Here is a 17335-nt window from a genome sequence, read left to right as displayed (position 1 = left end):
CAATGTATGCTGGACTGCTTTTAGCATAACCAATAAAAACACCCTTTTCACTTCTTGGATCCAGCTTTCTTTTATCTTGTTTATAAGCAAAACACTCTGAACCAAACTTTTGCATCCTAGCAAGATTGGGCCGTCTCCCTGTTAGCATCTTAACTGGTGTAAGTTTGGTGCGTTTGTTAAAGCACCTGTTCCTGATTATGGCTGCGGTCTGCACTGCATGAGGCCATACATTTTTAGGTAACTCACTCTCTATCAACATGCATCGTGCCATGTCAAAAAGTGTACGCCAATTTCGTTCTGCTGTACCATTTTGGTGGGGAGAATATGGTGCAGAAGTCTCGTGTCTAATACCATTCTTAACCAACAGAGTTTTGTATTGCTTTGCAGTAAACTCGGTGCCATTATCAGATCGAAGACGCTGAATTTTACCATATGGGGCCATATTGGCAAGAAACCTCTCCGTTGCTTGTAGTGTGTCACTTTTACTTTTAAGACTGTATACAAACACGGCACTAGTATAATCATCAGTAAATGACAAAACACATTTATATCCCTCTCTGGACTCAGGGTTAATTGGACCGGCCAAATCTGTGTGCACTAGCTCTAGAGGCTTTTTAGCTCTTACATCAGGCTTTCTGTTTCTGGTCTGTGTAAACTTGCCTCGGGTGCACACTTCACAAGTTATAGGTTTGTTTGATGAACCTTCAATTTTCATACCATCAACAACACCTTCTAATCTTTGCACATCATCAAAATTACAATGTCCCAGTATCTCATGCCATGTTTTTAAATCATAACATCCATTCACTTGGTCATCACATCCATCAGATACTGTATGCAAGTAATATAATCTATCATGTAAATGAATGGGAAATTTTGTACCGTCTTTGTGCACCAGAATATCTTCACTTTTCCTGAACGTCACGCTTGGTCCACTGGAAGCCGCTGCTTGCACCGAAAATATGTCCTGTGGGTATGAGGGAATGTACAGCCCCCGTCTCAGCATTGTTTTTAGGTGGCGTCCTCGAATGTCCACCAAGCATACCTCAGCGTCACCTCTGCGCTCTGCTACTCCCTTACACCTTGTGCCGTCAGCTAGCTCCATGTAATGAGTCCCTGCCTGGAACTCATCATCGAACCTTTTGAACTTGGAGATGTCGGTGACGATATGCGAGGTTGCCCCGCAGTCGACCATCAGGCCCCTCACGTCGACACCCTGGTTGTTTGGCTGGAATCCTGCCTCTCCATCGGTCACCCTAAAAACATACTCGTCGGTCGTTTCCTCGGTGGCCCTCCATGTTGCGTCTTGGCGCCGTCTCCTCCTGCAGGTTACTTCGCAATGAGTATTACTCTTGCAGTGGCTGCACCACAGTTTGCGCCGGCAAGCGCGGGCAATGTGTCCCTTCAGACCGCATCTGTGGCACACCACATCCGCTGCAGCCCGTTCAATTGAGCCAGCACTGGTGGGTCTCGCAGGCCACTGTTTTGTCTGCACAGCCATTACATTATCCTCTACAGCTGGAGCATGCATCTTTTCGATGTCCTCGTAGCTCGAAGCTTTGTTTTAAATTCAGCAAACGTTATCCTGTCATCCGATTGCGTTATATGGATGGCAAACTGTTTAAAAGCCTCAGGAAGCCCCTTTAGAACCATAGCTACCAGCAGTCCGTCACTCAAAGTCTCTCCAGCATTTCGTAAAGCCGTGATAGCAGTTTCAGCATGAATAACATATTCAGTCACACTCTCGCTGCTTGATTTTTGAAGCGAGGTTAACTCAGTATACAGGCTTATTACTCGTGGCTTTCCTTTACCTGCGTAGTAGTCTCTCAAAATCTTTAGCGCTGCGCACCCATCGTCGGCTGCTTCTCGCATTACAAGCAACAAACTTTTATCGTCCAAGAACTGGATTAATTCCGCATATGCCTCGGCATTTGAAGCCGCTTCTTCGGTGTCTCCACACCCGCTGATTCCGTAGTAATTATCTCTTTCAGGCCTTGCAACCGGAGATGGCCCAAAAACTTAACTTCCCAAAGTTCATAATTCTTTTCATCCCCGTCGAACAGTAGCCGCGACCAGCGACCGCTATGTTCCGTTTTTCTGGCGTTAGGCCTACTCATGGCTCTACTAAAACAAGCGCTTGACTTCCTGACTTTCTGGGCCCATAACCTGTTCACAGAGCAAACGCAACAACGTATCTGACTTGCAACACACACACACACACACACACACAGCAACAGCTGTGCTCACTCAAGGTGATTTTATTCATTAAACAACCAATCACAAATGTACACACCCCCATTATTCATCACGTGTCATTTCATTCATTTCATACATAAATATCAATCAATAATAAAAAAATATATAATGCACATTGAGAGCACACAGTTAACAACAACACTTTATTATATATATATTATAATTATATTAAAAGACATGGAGATCAATTTACTGTCTTGAAGCAAATCTCAGTTGAATTCTTACCTAACCCTTTAAAGTAGATTATTTTATTTATTGCAAGGGACTGTATATGCTGCTTTTCATGTGTTAGGGGTGTAACAGTTTTGACCCGGACCAGATATGGAGAAAGAAGACCAGGAGTCGAGAAGTATAATTAAAGAATCCAAAATTTACTGAAGAATAGTCTGCAGTGAAATTGGTAGAGCCAACGGCAAAGTCTCACGAGGAGATCGAAAGCTAACTCATACCTTACACAAAATCTTACATCAATTATACCATTTGCAAGGACGTACATTCCGTTATTTAACTCCTGATTGGCTAAAAGAACATAAAGTCACAACATATAGAGAGTTATGCGGCCTATCAACATTAATCAGCGCACTTGTCGTCAGAGCCCGAGATTTACATCTGAAGTGACCTCGCAGATGATCGCGGGCGTCTTCGAGTCGGCCTGGTGTGCCTTCCTGGGTTCAAAACCTGGGTAGAAGGTCAAACGCACACACAAAACACTGACGAACAACAGTTCTTCTCTGGGCACAGGAGAGCCAGAGCACACATTATCAGGTCATTTAAGCCAAAACAAGAGAGATAAAATTTTCACTCCTCAGGCAGAGGAGAGGGTGGAAATGGCATACATTTCTTCCCTAAAGAAATAATAAGAGAAAATCACACTTCTACTATTCAGGTAGTATTGCATAGGACTTTAAACCATATAATTAATCATAGAAAAGTAAAGATCAAACACAGAATACATCTGTAACCTATGTTTAACGCATTCCCCTGCCCCCTCCCCTGAGAGGCTGCAGAGCATCACAGATAAGCTTATCCCCAAAAGACCTTCAGCCTACTTGCAGGACAGAGAGAGAGACTCTGGAATGTTCCTTAAAAGACATGCATAACATTCACACACATATGATTCAAAGTATATTTCAGTTATGCATAAGAAAATAGAATTGATTATGTGATCATGCATATAGTTAATTCATCACTTTATTAAAGAAGTTAAGCAACAGAATATAGATAGATATTGATATAAAAGGATATATATATATATATATATATATATATATATATATATATATATATATATATATATATATATATATATATATATAGTATTGATATATCTGAAGAGACAAGGGATTTTTGACCCTCACCCTTCAGTCCCTCGTTTTAGACCAATGTGGGGTCCAATACCGCCACGTCTGGTCTACCAAGTGAGGTCACTACGGAAGGTGGAGTGGTAACGCATGCTTCCCTGACGGGTCACACTGGTCTCTTCGCCTCATTGCGGACATGCTGTATACTAAAAATTTCCAGTCCCCACGCAAAGGCTCTCACACCTTCCACTCACAACAGGGCATTGATGTTATCCTTCTTAAGTTTCTCTTTCAAGCATCTCGTCAGTTTTCTCAGTCGGTTCTCCTCCTCGGAAGGGTTCAAGTTACTGCAAGCAGACCTGCATACATAAGAAAAACAGAAACGAACACACATCCACACACACAGACAGAGGACACCCACTCCCCATCCACCGACCGTTCTGCATAATGAGGGTAGTATCGGGATAATTTGGGGAGTGACCAAGCCAATAGGTCACTGTCTCATTTCCGGCCCAGACGATAACAACGATCATTTACCTTTTGGTACGTGAGTCGAATTAAATTTAGACCCTCAGTTGAATTTAGACATGGGTATTGTACCCATGATGGATCGGTTATCGATCTCCTCGCAATCCCAATGAGTTGAAAACGCATGGAATCTCCCTGTCCAAATTGAAATTTGAATCCACATCAAAAATGATAAAGTATCACCTTCTGATGAGTCACAATGTCCTCTGTAATCTTTACAGCCCACTCTGCACAGTCGCATATCAACAGGCACGGATGCTGTCCTGCCATTGAAACAGGAATAGGAGCAGAATAATATCCTACCATCCCATAGGAGTTTCTTCCTGGAACCCTTTGACCCAGGGCCGCTGAATAGGATCGAGTTCCCACCCATGTCCATAGATGGAACGGCCTGCTGGCATCGGCATGACGTAATGCTGGGGAGGAAGCAAGAGTTTCTTTGATAATCACAAACGCCTCCTCCATCTCCTCAGTCCAGTCGATCAGCTCCGATCCAGGTTTTCCTCCTTTCAGCGCCTCTGTGAGTGGTTTAGAAAGTTCAGTGTATTCAGAAACATACTGACGGCAGTAATTCAAAAGACCCATTACTTGCCTTAGACCAGTAACCGTGTTTGGTTTTGGAAGTTCAATGATAGCTTTAACTCGTTCAGGAGTGATGCATCTGCCGTGCACACCCACAATTTGCCCCAAATAAGTCACTTCAGGCAGTGCTAGCTGTGCTTTCTTCAAGTTCACTTTGAATCCCCCGTTTTGGAGGGCATTCAAAACAGTCTGTACAGCAGTCAAATGTTTGAACATGGTTGGACTAGCAATTAAAATGTCATCCACATATTGTAGGACAACAGATCCGTCATATTCAAGTTGTTCCCTTCCGAGGAACTTCGCGACTGCGTCGTTGAAAACGACTCTTTGGGAACGCTCCTTAGCGCGTGCCTCTGAAGTATGAATGAAACTATTCCAATCTTGATTGGTGTTAGCGCCATGACGTAACATGTGACGGCATAACCGGATGCATAAAAGTGACGCCGCACACATACACATTAGTTTTCGCTCTTCAGCAAGCTCTATGTATATTGTTTGTCTTATTTGGTGTTGTTTGTCCTATTTAAAAGAATTATGGCCACCAAGCAGTTCAAGAAGTGCGTGCACCCCTGCCCTCGTTTTATTACGGGTAGGGACACGCACGCATTTGTGTGTGAACTGTTTGGGAGCGCAGTACGCACAGGCAGCTCTCGAGGATCTGCCTGTGTAAGTTGTGAAGCACTACCCATGAGAGTGCTGCACTCCGGTTGGCGTGCTTTGATGAGCACGGTCAGGCTCGCGTTCCCCACGGTTCTGGTCCCGCGTCTGTTGAGGCAGCGGCGATTGAGATCGTGGGGTTCGCGAGCGGATCTTGCAGATGAGAATGAGACTGCTGCGGCACTTTCTCATTCTTCATTTGAGGATCCCGAGCCTACTGTGAGTGGTGCAGAAGCCCGCGTCGCGGCTTCTTCTGCCCACGATCAGGTCCCAATGCTCGAGCTCTCTGCTTCCGAGGAAGTGGAAATGCTCAGCATTGATGCGATCGAACCGTGAGCAGCCAAGCACGCCGGTTTTCGGCCAGGCTTTTGAGGAGCTGATTCAGGTTGTGACGCGTGCTGTGGCCAGACTTAAAATTAGCTGGCCACAAAATGAGCAGGAACGCACGCCGAAGCAAATTAGACGAGCGCTTCCTGCAGCACGCCACAACCCCAGCCGGGTTTGCCGCTTTTCCCGATCTCCACAAAGAGATCTCGAGATCGTGGGATAAACCACATTCGCCCTGTGTCTCCACCCCCAGTGTGGTCGACTACAGCGATGTTTTAGGGGCACGGATATGGGCTATGGGAAGATGCCTGGTGTGGAGGAGGCTTTAGCCGGTTACCTCTCTCCTGAGTCGGCATCTTCCCTTAAAACCCCGGCGCTGCCTAGTAAGCCCTGCAGAGATACATCTGCATTAATAAGCAGGGCTTACATGGCGGCAGGTCGGGCTGGTTCGTGCCTGCACTCAATGGCGATTTTGCAGGCGTACCAGGCCGATCTCCTGAAAGATTTAGACGAGGGGAGGGGCCAACTCCGAAGATATCGCGGAGTTGCGCAGAGCCGCAGATCTGTCTCTCCGGCAACTAAAGAGATGGCCCGCGCTATTGGCCGCTCTATGGCAGCTATGGTGACCACGGAGAGGCATCTGTGGCTAAATTTATTGGGAATAAAAGAAAAGACAGAGCTTTTTGCTTGATGCCCCGCTCTCGCCCTCTGGCCTGTTCGGCGACGCCGTTACATCGGTCGTCGACAGGTTTCAGGAGGCGAGGAAACAATCTGCGGCGCTCAAGCAGTTTCTCCCCGTAGAATCCAAGTCTAAGTCAAGTAGGGTGGGGCAAACACATCAGCCCCAGCCTTCAGTCAGCTCCTCGCACCGCAGCAGAGCAAAAGGAGAGTGTTTCCTCTAGAGCCCTCCTCCAGGAGCTTGGCAACAGAGGAAACGCTCCCAGCGAAGCCCTCCAGCCAGGGGCCGACCTGAGGGACGCCCTTAAGGCTAGGAGGGCTTTGGGGAAGAGGTCCTAACCGGGTGTTAGAACCTCGGAGGGCTGCCCCCCGCTGCAGAGCAACCGAGGCAACCTCAGGAAATCGTGTTGGTTTCCGCCGCCTCTGACGCCGGGCCACACCAATCTCCAGCTAAAGCACACCGTGCCGTTAGCGTCAAAAAATAAAAAACACACATCAGTTGTGGTCACAAGCACTGTATCGACCAAATCCTGCCGGTATCCCGCTTCAGGAAGTCGAGAACAGTGCTCGAAAAACACCCGAGACCAGCCTCGAGATATCTGCATGGGTCCTGCATATAATAAATTCAGGGTACAGACTGCAGTTCGGGCACCTCCCCCCCAAATTCTCTGGGGTGGTGCAGACTACAGTGGTTCCGGAGCAGGCTCAGGTGATGGAACAAGAAGTGCAATCTCTGCTGCTGAAGGAGGCCATAGAACGTGTTCATCATTCAGACAGGGAGTCCGGTCTTTACAGCCGGTACTTTATAGTTCCAAAAAGGATGGGGGTTGAGGCCGATTTTAGATCTCAGAGTTTTGAACTGGTCTCTGAGGAGGTTCAGGTTCAAAATGCTTACTATTCTTGTCATCGTGAGTCAGATCAGATCCGAGGACTGGTTTGTCATGATAGATCTAAAAGACGCCTATTTTCATGTATCCATCCTTCCATGTCACAGGAGGTTCCTGAGGTTCGCTCGGGGTAAGCTTACCAATATCGGGTTCTTCCGCTCGGCCTAGCACTATCTCCCCAGACATTCACCAAATGTATGGATGCAGCTCTTGCTCCACTGAGACTTCAGGGCATCCGTGATACTGAATTATATCGACGACTGGCTCATTCTGGCCCAGTCTCGAGAAATGGCGGTTCGGCATCGAGATGTCGCTCTTGGCCACATTCGAAGTTTGGGGTTGAGACTCAACACAAAAAGAGTGTGTTACAACCATCCCAGTGCACAACGCTTCTGGCGCTGTGTGGAACTCTGTTACGATGCAGGCACGCATGTCTCCTGCACGTATCGAGTCCCTTATGGCGATGGTGTCCGGGTTAAAGCTAGGCCAGGCCATCACTGTAAAGCAATTTCAAAGACTGCTGGGCCTCATGGCAGTGGCATCCAACATTGTACCGTTGGGCCTTCTACACATGAGGCCCCTCCAGTGGTGGCTGAAAGCCAAGGGTTTTCCCCAGCGGGAATCCATTTCAGTATAATCAGAGTAACGCCGCAGGTGCCTTCGCTCTCTGCTAATATGGAAGAAACCTTGGTTCCTGTCCCAAGGGCCAGTGTTGGGAGCGCCATGTCGCCGAAAACCGCTTCGACAGACGCCTCCCTCACTGGCTGGGGCGCGGTCATGGACGGCCGCTTTGCCAGGGGTCTGTGGCAGGACCATCATCATTCTTGGCACATAAACTGTCTAGAGATGTTGGCTGTGTTCAGGGCTCTGAGGAGCTTCCTTCCAGACATCAAAGGTTACCATGTCCTAGCACGCTCGACAATACATCAGTGGTAGCTTATCTGAACCGACAAGGAGGACTCAAGATCGCGCCCTCTGTGCAGACTGGCGATCAGATAATTCTTTGGTCCCAAGGGAAAATACTGTCTATCAGAGCAATGTATATTCCGGGGTTCAGAATCAGGGAGCAGACATCCTGTCGAGGCAGGGGCTGAGGCCCGGGAATGGAGACTTCATCCAGAGGTGGTGAAGTTGATATGGGACAAATTTGGACCATCAGAAGTGGATCTGTTCAGCGTCTCGAGAGACTTCCCACTGTCCACTTTGGTTCTCCCTCTCACATCCAGCCCCACTGGGGTTGGACGCCATGGTACAGGCTTGGCCGAGGCTTCGCCTGTACGCATTTCCCGATCGCTCTGCTCCTGGGAGTCCTGGAAAGGGTCCGCCAAGAGGGCATCAGTCTACTTCTGGTTGCCCCCATGTGGCCGGCCCGAGTATGGTTCTCAGACATAATTTCACTCCTGATAGCTCCGCCATGGCAGATTCCTCTGAGGAGGGATCTGTTGTCTCAGGCGGGGGCACAGTCTTCCACCCTCGTCCAGAGCTGTGGAAACTGTGGGTCTGGCCCCTGAGGGGGTTAAGTACCTAAATGCTGGTCTATCAGCGGGGTGGTTGAAACCATACTTAGCTCTAGGGCTCCGCCTACTAGGAGATTATATGGCCTCAAGTGGAATGTGTTCTCCACTTGGTGTAGAGAACATGAATTAGATCCAGTTAACTGCCCGGTGGCTTCAGTTCTAGAGTTTCTTCAAGATCGCTTTCTATGGGTCTCTCCCTTCCACACTTAAGGTGTACGTGGCTGCCATTTCGGCATTCCATGCATCACTGAGTGATGGGCCTCTGGGGAGGCACCAGCTGGTCATTCGCTTTCTCCGTGGTACATGGAGGATGAGACTCGACAACCAGGTCCAGGGTTCCTGCCTGGGACCTGGCGGTGGTTCTCGAAGGGTTATCCCTGGCCCCCTTCGAACCCCTTCAGTCGGCTTCGCCCAAGGACCTGACGCTCAAGATGGCTTTTCTCTTAGCTATTACCTCTCTAAAGAGGGTGGGTGATCTTCAAGCCCTGGCAGTGACGCCAGCTTGATTGGAGTTTGCCCCTGGCGGAGTTAAAGCCATTTTACACCCGAGACCTGGCTATATGCTTAAGGTGCCGCCTAACACGGCACGTGCCCACGGTCCTGCAGGCTTTTCATCCTCCACCTCATGTGTCGGCAGAAGAAGAGAGGCTCCATTTGCTCTGCCCTGTCAGAGCTTTGAGCTGCTTACCTCGAGAGGTCCTCTTCTTGGAGGAGGTCGGACCAACTGTTAGTGTGTTTTGGGTCACCTAAGAAGGGGCTCCTGCCTCGAAACAAACCATTAGTAATTGGATTGTTCAGGCTATTATCTCGGCCTACAAGGTGCTAATTTGCCTTCACCTTTGGCCGTGAGGGCTCATTCAACTAGAGGCATGGCGCCCTCTAGGGCTCTCTTATCGGGAGTACCCCTCCAGGAGATCTGTGAGGCAGCCGGTTGGGCTACCCCACACACTTTCATCAGGTTTTACAGTCTGCACCTCCCTAGTACGCCTGGCGACGCGTGTGCTCTCGCCCTAGCTGAGTGCCTGAGTTCAGTTTCACCCTAGGGCAGGCCTTTTTTCGTGTGTGGCCTAGTGGGCATTCGCTCTCCAAAGAGTCGCTTCAACGACGCAGTGCGAAGTTCCTCGAAGGGAACGCCTCGGTTATGACTATAACCCTTGTTCCCTGAGAAGGGAACGAGACACTGCGCCGCCCTGCCACGCCCTCAAGGCCTGAGAGCAGCTTGCTTCATCGCTAGGCTAATGTGTATGTGTGCCGGCGCCACTTTTATGCATCCGTTATGCCGCCACATGTTACGCCATGACGCAACACCAATCAAGATTGGAATAGTTTCATTCATACTTCAGAGGCGCACGCTAAGGAGCGTTCCTCAAAGAGTCGCTTTCAACGACGCAGTGTCTCGCTCCCTTCAGGGAACAAGGGTTATAGTCATAACCCGAGACGTTTTCTTACCGGATCAATGAAGGATGCTAGTACCTGATGAAACAGTGTGGGTGAGTTGCAGAAACCTTGTGGCAAACGACTTGTAAGGTATGGCGGAGGATCAGTGCCTTAACAGATTCCCGAACAAACAAGAACTTACTGTTAAAAACCCCTAATTACTGAAATAGCGCCAACCAGCCTCCACAAGCACAATAAATGTATTGACAAAGAGACAATGAACTATTGACAGAGAACCGCATGTGACATCCGCGATGCTCACCACGTGCTTATCGTGTGGACAGGAAGGGGGAAACTTTGAACGTAAAAATGTGTGTGTGTGTGTGTTTTTCAGTTAAACACAGAACTGCATATTGCTAATGAAATACGTGTAATCCCTGTATGTTGTGTATTTCTGAGGTATATCAAACTCGTTAGAACTGTTTCGTTGTGTGTTTTAAACTCTGAGGCCTCATATTTAATAGCCTCATTGTATATTCCCTTATTAATTGCACTAAATATACCTTTCTTGGTATCAAATTAAACCTTACGATTTGTCCGAGCTGAATTCGAATATAAGATCTCTGTAGAATGATATTACGCGATGTTTTACTATCTTTTGAGTCATTCAGCCCAAAATCTCTTACCGCCATAAACCCAGCCAGAAACATGCAAATGAGCCTTGACAAAGGAATCATTCTCCTGCCCAGAGTAATGGAGGCCTTTACGACCTCCAAAGGAATGTTCAGAGAAGTGTTGACTCCTCCCTTCATTCTCTTACTGAGAAAGAGAAATGAACCCTGTTAATCCTATATATATATTCTATATATCCATGTGATAAATATTGACATGTATCTAATGTGCCATCTCACATTTTCCTTAAATGTGCTTGATCTATGTTTTCTTGCAAACTAATGGGTTAATGTTTCAGACTTTGCATACTATGGTTAACCAAAATCATATGTGTGGCATATTTGGTCTCTATAACTTGGTATTTTGAAGATTGAAATGACTGTGTACATGATATGTCGATAACAACAGCATATTAGTATTACCAGTATGTTTCCTATTTTCTTTCTTGCACATGCAATGGGCAATTTTACAACAAAGAGCAATAAACCAAATTCTCGCCTAGAACTCAAACCCTTCTTATTGGTCGAGCCAATGAGAGGTGGGACCTGTTTCCCGAGGGTATAAAATTGCTGCGCCCACTTCCTCTCCCTCTTAGCCCTATCCACTCTCTTAACTCTTATCTTACCAACTCTTATCCTCTTCGCTGCTCTTAGCCTCTCTTGCTCTCTGAGCCTTGTGCTCTCTCACTCTCTCGCTGAATGATGCCAAACTAAAGGCCCCAAGGACTCCCAAGCATGTGCCAGGCTACGGCCTCGACTGCCCATTCACCAAGATCCTCTGACTCTCACTGGTTCTCTCTCATCAAGACAACATCATCAAAGATCAACTGGAGCCTCAACAAATTGCATCAGGACAGTTTAATTCAAATGGGACATGCAAGTATCAAACTTAGTCTCATTATTTGATACATTAAGTATCCTTAACCCCTTTCTAAAAAGGGCGTGTCAGAACTAATATGATGGTTTGCTCAGGCTGTTGATCTGCTGAACTTCAAACAATGCTATAACTTCTTGCCTTCCTGTATTCTGCTTCAGCCCTCTTTCCCTTGGTAAACTGTATGAATGTATGTATATGTATGTTAGAGTAGTTTAAATGTTTAGTCTAGTTAATAAAGTCTTGTTCATGTCACATGTAAAGTTGTCTGTGTCTCAAGCTCATATCTAAAGTCACTAATCATAGATTTTGACTACTTGCTCTTAATACTTAGTAAGAAAGACATTTCCCTTGCCCCGAAATGTACATTTCTATTAATTAATTAATTAATAACCAAAATTGAGTGTTCACGGGATGAACCGAGTATTTGGTTGTAATGTTAATGTAGCTACATCAAGTTAACCCGATTAACTGATCCAAATATTCATAATCGATTATAACAAGTTATGATTGATTATTAATATTTCATAGAGCTGATTCGCTACCTAATGGTGGAAGAATATAGAGCTGATTCGCTACATAATGGTGGAGAATGATGCGGCATGATTAAACAAAGGTTATGAGCTTGAACCACTGTCAACCTAAAAGTGTGCATTGAATAATTCCGGTCAGAATAGGACATGACATGCTAAACGGCATTTGCTTCACTAGTTGCTGGCTTGTTTGGATGCGGATAAGGTGATGGCTTGAATTGACATCTCTACTGTAATTGAAAGAGTCTTAACACATTTAAGCATATTTTCAAAAGGTATCAGTGTACGAGTAATATGATTTTAGCGGAGAAACCCTAATTTCAGTATTAAAGTGTAAGTCTGTTTTGATGAAGGAATCTCAGCTCAGCGGCATGTAAACTGTACCAGAATTGATTGCTTAACCTGTTTCTGATGAAGAAATCTCAGTACAGAGTTATATAAATGTAGATTTGGGTGATGCTCCCTTTTCACAGTATAAAGGCCTTACAAATTATAGTTAGATTGATGTCCTTCATCTAAACTTTATCTGTGCATCTAAAAGGCTTAGCTTCCTGGTGATCAAAACTGTGTTTCACTCACTGAAACTCTGAAGTGCATTGGTTCCCATGACAACGACTTGTCACAGGAAGTGCTCACTCCAGATAGCACGTGTTTCCTTCCGACGCCATTTTGTAAACAAACCAGCCTAGATGGCTAAGCTAACCCAACTTAGCAGCCCCTTAGCTTAGGCTAAGCTAACTAATAGCTTCAACAGTTAGCTGCTAGCATAATTTACATGAAGCCTTTATCTACAGCTTGTGTGCATGCAGAGTGAAGTGATCTAAACCATTTTCCTTTAACCCCATTTCTGGTTTCTGAATTCTCACTTTCTCTTTCCTTAACTTTAATTCTTCTCATCTATCTTCACCTGCACCTTTCAGGTGCATCCCTTACTGAACGCTGTTCAGCTAAATTTGCAGTTACTTTGTTAATTAAATCTAAAAACTTAATTACATGTAAACTGTTTAGATAGAGAATAATTTTTATAGTTATTGGGAACTTTCAATGGCACGCTGACTAAACTTTATAGAGGGACAAACACATTGTGTGGTCTTGAACACGCAACAGCTGTGACCAACTATAGAATGATGCCCAAAGCAAATCTAATTGTTGATCATAAGTGCTATTGATTATTCCCAATACAAGGTTATTCTGCTATTTTAATCACTTCTTCAAGTCTTTTTATTATTTTTACTAATAATAGAAGTCAGCTATTCATTTTCCCATTTAACCCTCTTGGTCTAGTGTGGTTTTATTTCCCCATAAAACTGCAAAAGTAACTAGACATACTTTTCTTCTCGATTTTGTGTTTATTTGCAACAAGTTGCTTAAATTTTATGAGCCAGCTACACTAGTAATCTAGACGATTTCTATGGCATAATTTTGAGCACCACTAATAGACACAATCTAATAGGAAAGCTCTTTTCTTCCTCTTTCTTTCTCCTCTTCATGTGTTCAAAGATCAAGCCTGTTGTATGCTATCAGTAAGTGCTGATAAATAATTTGACCCAAAGAAACATCTTAAGTCATTTATTAAATCTAGGCTTACGTTCTTTTAGCAAAGCCACTCAGATCCACACAAATCTGAGCATCCTGCTATTTGCAGCTAAGATAGTAATAATCAGGAACACATTTCAATTGTTAACCACACCTAGCAAAACCTAGCTGTACATTATACACCTTGCTGTCTCACTTTGCCTTTAGCTCCAAATTCTGTTTGATCTTGCATTAGTCTCTTGCCCTTACTCTCACCAGAAGTGTGCCAAAATGTTGCAGATGCTCAGCCTAACTGCCCAGATGGCAGGCCAAAAGGACTGGCTAGGTGTTTTGAGGAACACCCTTTATCCATGGCTGCTGACGCACCTTCAGCAACAGAACAAAAAGCAACTGGAAAACGAGGGAAAAGAACTAATGACAGACGACTCAAACCAGAGGTATGAGCACAAATATCTGACTGAGGTTATCGCCCTGGCCCACAACCTCACAGGTTTGAAACAGGAGGTAAACAACCTCAAACGCCAGATCACTGAGTCTCCAAACGGAGCTGACACATGCTAAAAACCGCATAGACCAGCTAGAGATGGAGGCTCAGGACAGACACAAGGACCCTGGCAGAAGGGAGTCACAGGAGGTAATCCACAGACTTCAAACGGCTCTGACAGCTGCTAAACAACAAGAGCAGTTGGAAAAGACAGCTAGAGAGCACCTGAAAAGGTACTTTTTCACAAAGATTCACTGTTAAAAACAGCAAATTCTGAACTCTTGGACAAAGATGCCAGAATCATGGCCTGTGAAGGTCAACTGAATGTGTCCAGAGCTGAAGTTAAAGTGCTGACTCAGCAGCTGGAAAACACCAAAGATGAACTTGACATGGTCCAACGAGAACTGAGACACTCTTACCTGCTGCAAAAGGAACCACAGCAGGAGAGACATCTCACTCCCCCACTTGCAATCAGCAGAGAAACCTCCCCAGCCAAGCACAGAGTTACAAAGGGGGAGACAAACCCCACTGCTTAACACGCCATCGGACAGTTTCCTTAAAGCTTCCTGCAGCCGCGAAGGAAAAGGATTGATTCAGACCTAATCTTGAAACGACACGCGTAGCGACACTCAAAGACCTCAACCGAATGGCCAGACATATCCCTGCATTTACACCAGAGCTTGCAGGAGACCACGACGCCCACGCTTACCTGCGAGACATTGACTTTCACCTGCAGTCTTTGATGAGTGTGAACCATCAAGATAGACTCCATCTGATCTGGATCACGCCCAGCCCAGAGTTGCGACGCTTTCTGGCTCGACAGCCAGAAAACATCCAGTCTAACTACCAGCAGCTGAAACAAGCCATCATAAGGGAATTCTCAGAGTCTAACAATGGACTGATCGCTGCCCTAGACACCAAACAGGGTCGGCATGAAACTCCCTATGTTTACTACCACAGACTCAGACGAGCTTACTGAGCTCACGAACAAACCTGGGATGGAGGAGGACACCAGCTTCAAGAGCCTTTTCCTCCGAAACCTCCATCCTATGGTAAGTCACCATTTAGGCATTATGGCCTGCCCCCACACAATGCCTATCCAACAACTGCGTGACCTGACACAGAAGGCCTTTAACAAACACAAGGCCTCACCCAGCAAACACCACAGGACGCCCCACAGCAGTCTACAACAACATCCTCCTGTACACCTTTCAAACAGGTGCCAAACAGAGGCTGCACAAAGACAGCTAGAAACGCCTGTTACTGAGTTACAAGAGCTGCTAGCACTAGCAAAAGAGCTCCTGGAACAGAACTCCCCTGAGGAGTACTGGGAAGAACAAACCTCTGACTCTTGCCCAACACCACTCAGGCAAGCTCAAGTCAGCACTGCTGCCAGAGCAGAGTAACACTGCAGACTTCAGACACCTGGTGACTGGGTGCCGAACCAAGGGCTGAACGGCCACCTGCTGCCCTTTTGCTACCAGTACTAGGTCAGTCTGAAACTCTCTCCACACTACACAATGCCCATAACCACTCCCTGCAGCCACAAACAAGCACCTGCCTCAAACGAACTGACTTCATAATGACAGGTGACACACTGTCAAGGCACCTGCTGCCTCTGCACCTGCTGCAGAGACCTGGATGTGGCTACTGTCTACATCACCCACCGTGGAACAACCACCTGCTACAAAACCCTCATGATTCACCTGCCATCCGCCATTGTGATGATTGTCGTCCGATGATGTCTCCAACAGGGACACCACCTGGCTAAAAAGGGGACTGTAAGGTATGGCGGAGGATCAGTGCCTTAACAGATTCCCTAACAAACAAGAACTTACTGTTAAAACCCCCTAATTACTGAAATAGCGCCAACCAGCCTCCACAAGCACAATAAATGTATTGACAAAGAGACAATGAACTATTGACAGAGAACCGCATGTGACATCCGCGATGCTCACCACGTGCTTATCGTGTGGACAGGAAGGGGAAACTTTGAACGTAAAAATGTGTGTGTGTGTGTGTTTTTCAGTTAAACACAGAACTGCATATTGCTAATGAAATACGTGTAATCCCTGTATGTTGTGTATTTCTGAGGTATATCAAACTCGTTAGAACTGTTTCGTTGTGTGTTTTAAACTCTGAGGCCTCATATTTAATAGCCTCAGTGTATATTCCCTTATTAATTGTACTAAATATACCTTTCTTGGTATCAAATTAAACCTTACGATTTGTCCGAGCTGAATTCGAATATAAGATCTCTGTAGAATGATATTACGCGATGTTTTACTATCTTTTGAGTCATTCAGCCCAAAATCTCTTACCGCCATAAACCCAGCCAGAAACATGCAAATGAGCCTTGACAAAGGAATCATTCTCCTGCCCAGAGTAATGGAGGCCTTTACGACCTCCAAAGGAATGTTCAGAGAAGTGTTGACTCTCCCTTCATTCTCTTACTGAGAAAGAGAAATGAACCCTGTTAATCCTATATATATATTCTATATATCCATGTGATAAATATTGACATGTATCTAATGTGCCATCTCACATTTTCCCTTAAATGTGCTTGATCTATGTTTTCTTGCAAACTAATGGGTTAATGTTTCAGACTTTGCATACTATGGTTAACCAAAATCATATGTGTGGCATATTTGGTCTCTATAACTTGGTATTTTGAAGATTGAAATGACTGTGTACATGATATGTCGATAACAACAGCATATTAGTATTACCAGTATGTTTCCTATTTTCTTTCTTGCACATGCAATGGGCAATTTTACAACAAAGAGCAATAAACCAAATTCTCGCTTAGAACTCAAACCCTTCTTATTGGTCGAGCCAATGAGAGGTGGGACCTGTTTCCCGAGGGTATAAAATTGCTGCCCACTTCCTCTCCCTCTTAGCCCTATCCACTCTCTTAACTCTTATCTTACCAACTCTTATCCTCTTCGCTGCTCTTAGCCTCTCTTGCTCTCTGAGCCTTGTGCTCTCTCACTCTCTCGCTGAATGATGCCAAACTAAAGGCCCCAAGGACTCCCAAGCATGTGCCAGGCTACGGCCTCGACTGCCCATTCACCAAGATCCTCTGACTCTCACTGGTTCTCTCTCATCAAGACAACATCATCAAAGA

At 45.7% G+C, this 17335-nt stretch overlaps 1 long non-coding RNA gene across 1 annotated transcript; it reads left to right on the top strand.

The window, feature by feature from the left end:
* Nucleotides 1-10448: 10448 nt before the first annotated feature.
* LOC127642703 (uncharacterized) lies at nt 10449-16450 on the top strand. The gene is made up of 2 exons (XR_007970377.1): nt 10449-10569; nt 16303-16450. It is a non-coding gene; the product is annotated as an uncharacterized LOC127642703 (long non-coding RNA).
* Nucleotides 16451-17335: the final 885 nt, after the last annotated feature.

Source organism: Xyrauchen texanus, unplaced genomic scaffold (assembly GCF_025860055.1).
Source record: "Xyrauchen texanus isolate HMW12.3.18 unplaced genomic scaffold, RBS_HiC_50CHRs HiC_scaffold_734, whole genome shotgun sequence".
NCBI lineage: Eukaryota > Metazoa > Chordata > Actinopteri > Cypriniformes > Catostomidae > Xyrauchen > Xyrauchen texanus.
Note: the sequence above shows the minus strand (reverse complement) of the source record. Positions and strands in the feature narration are given on the sequence as shown.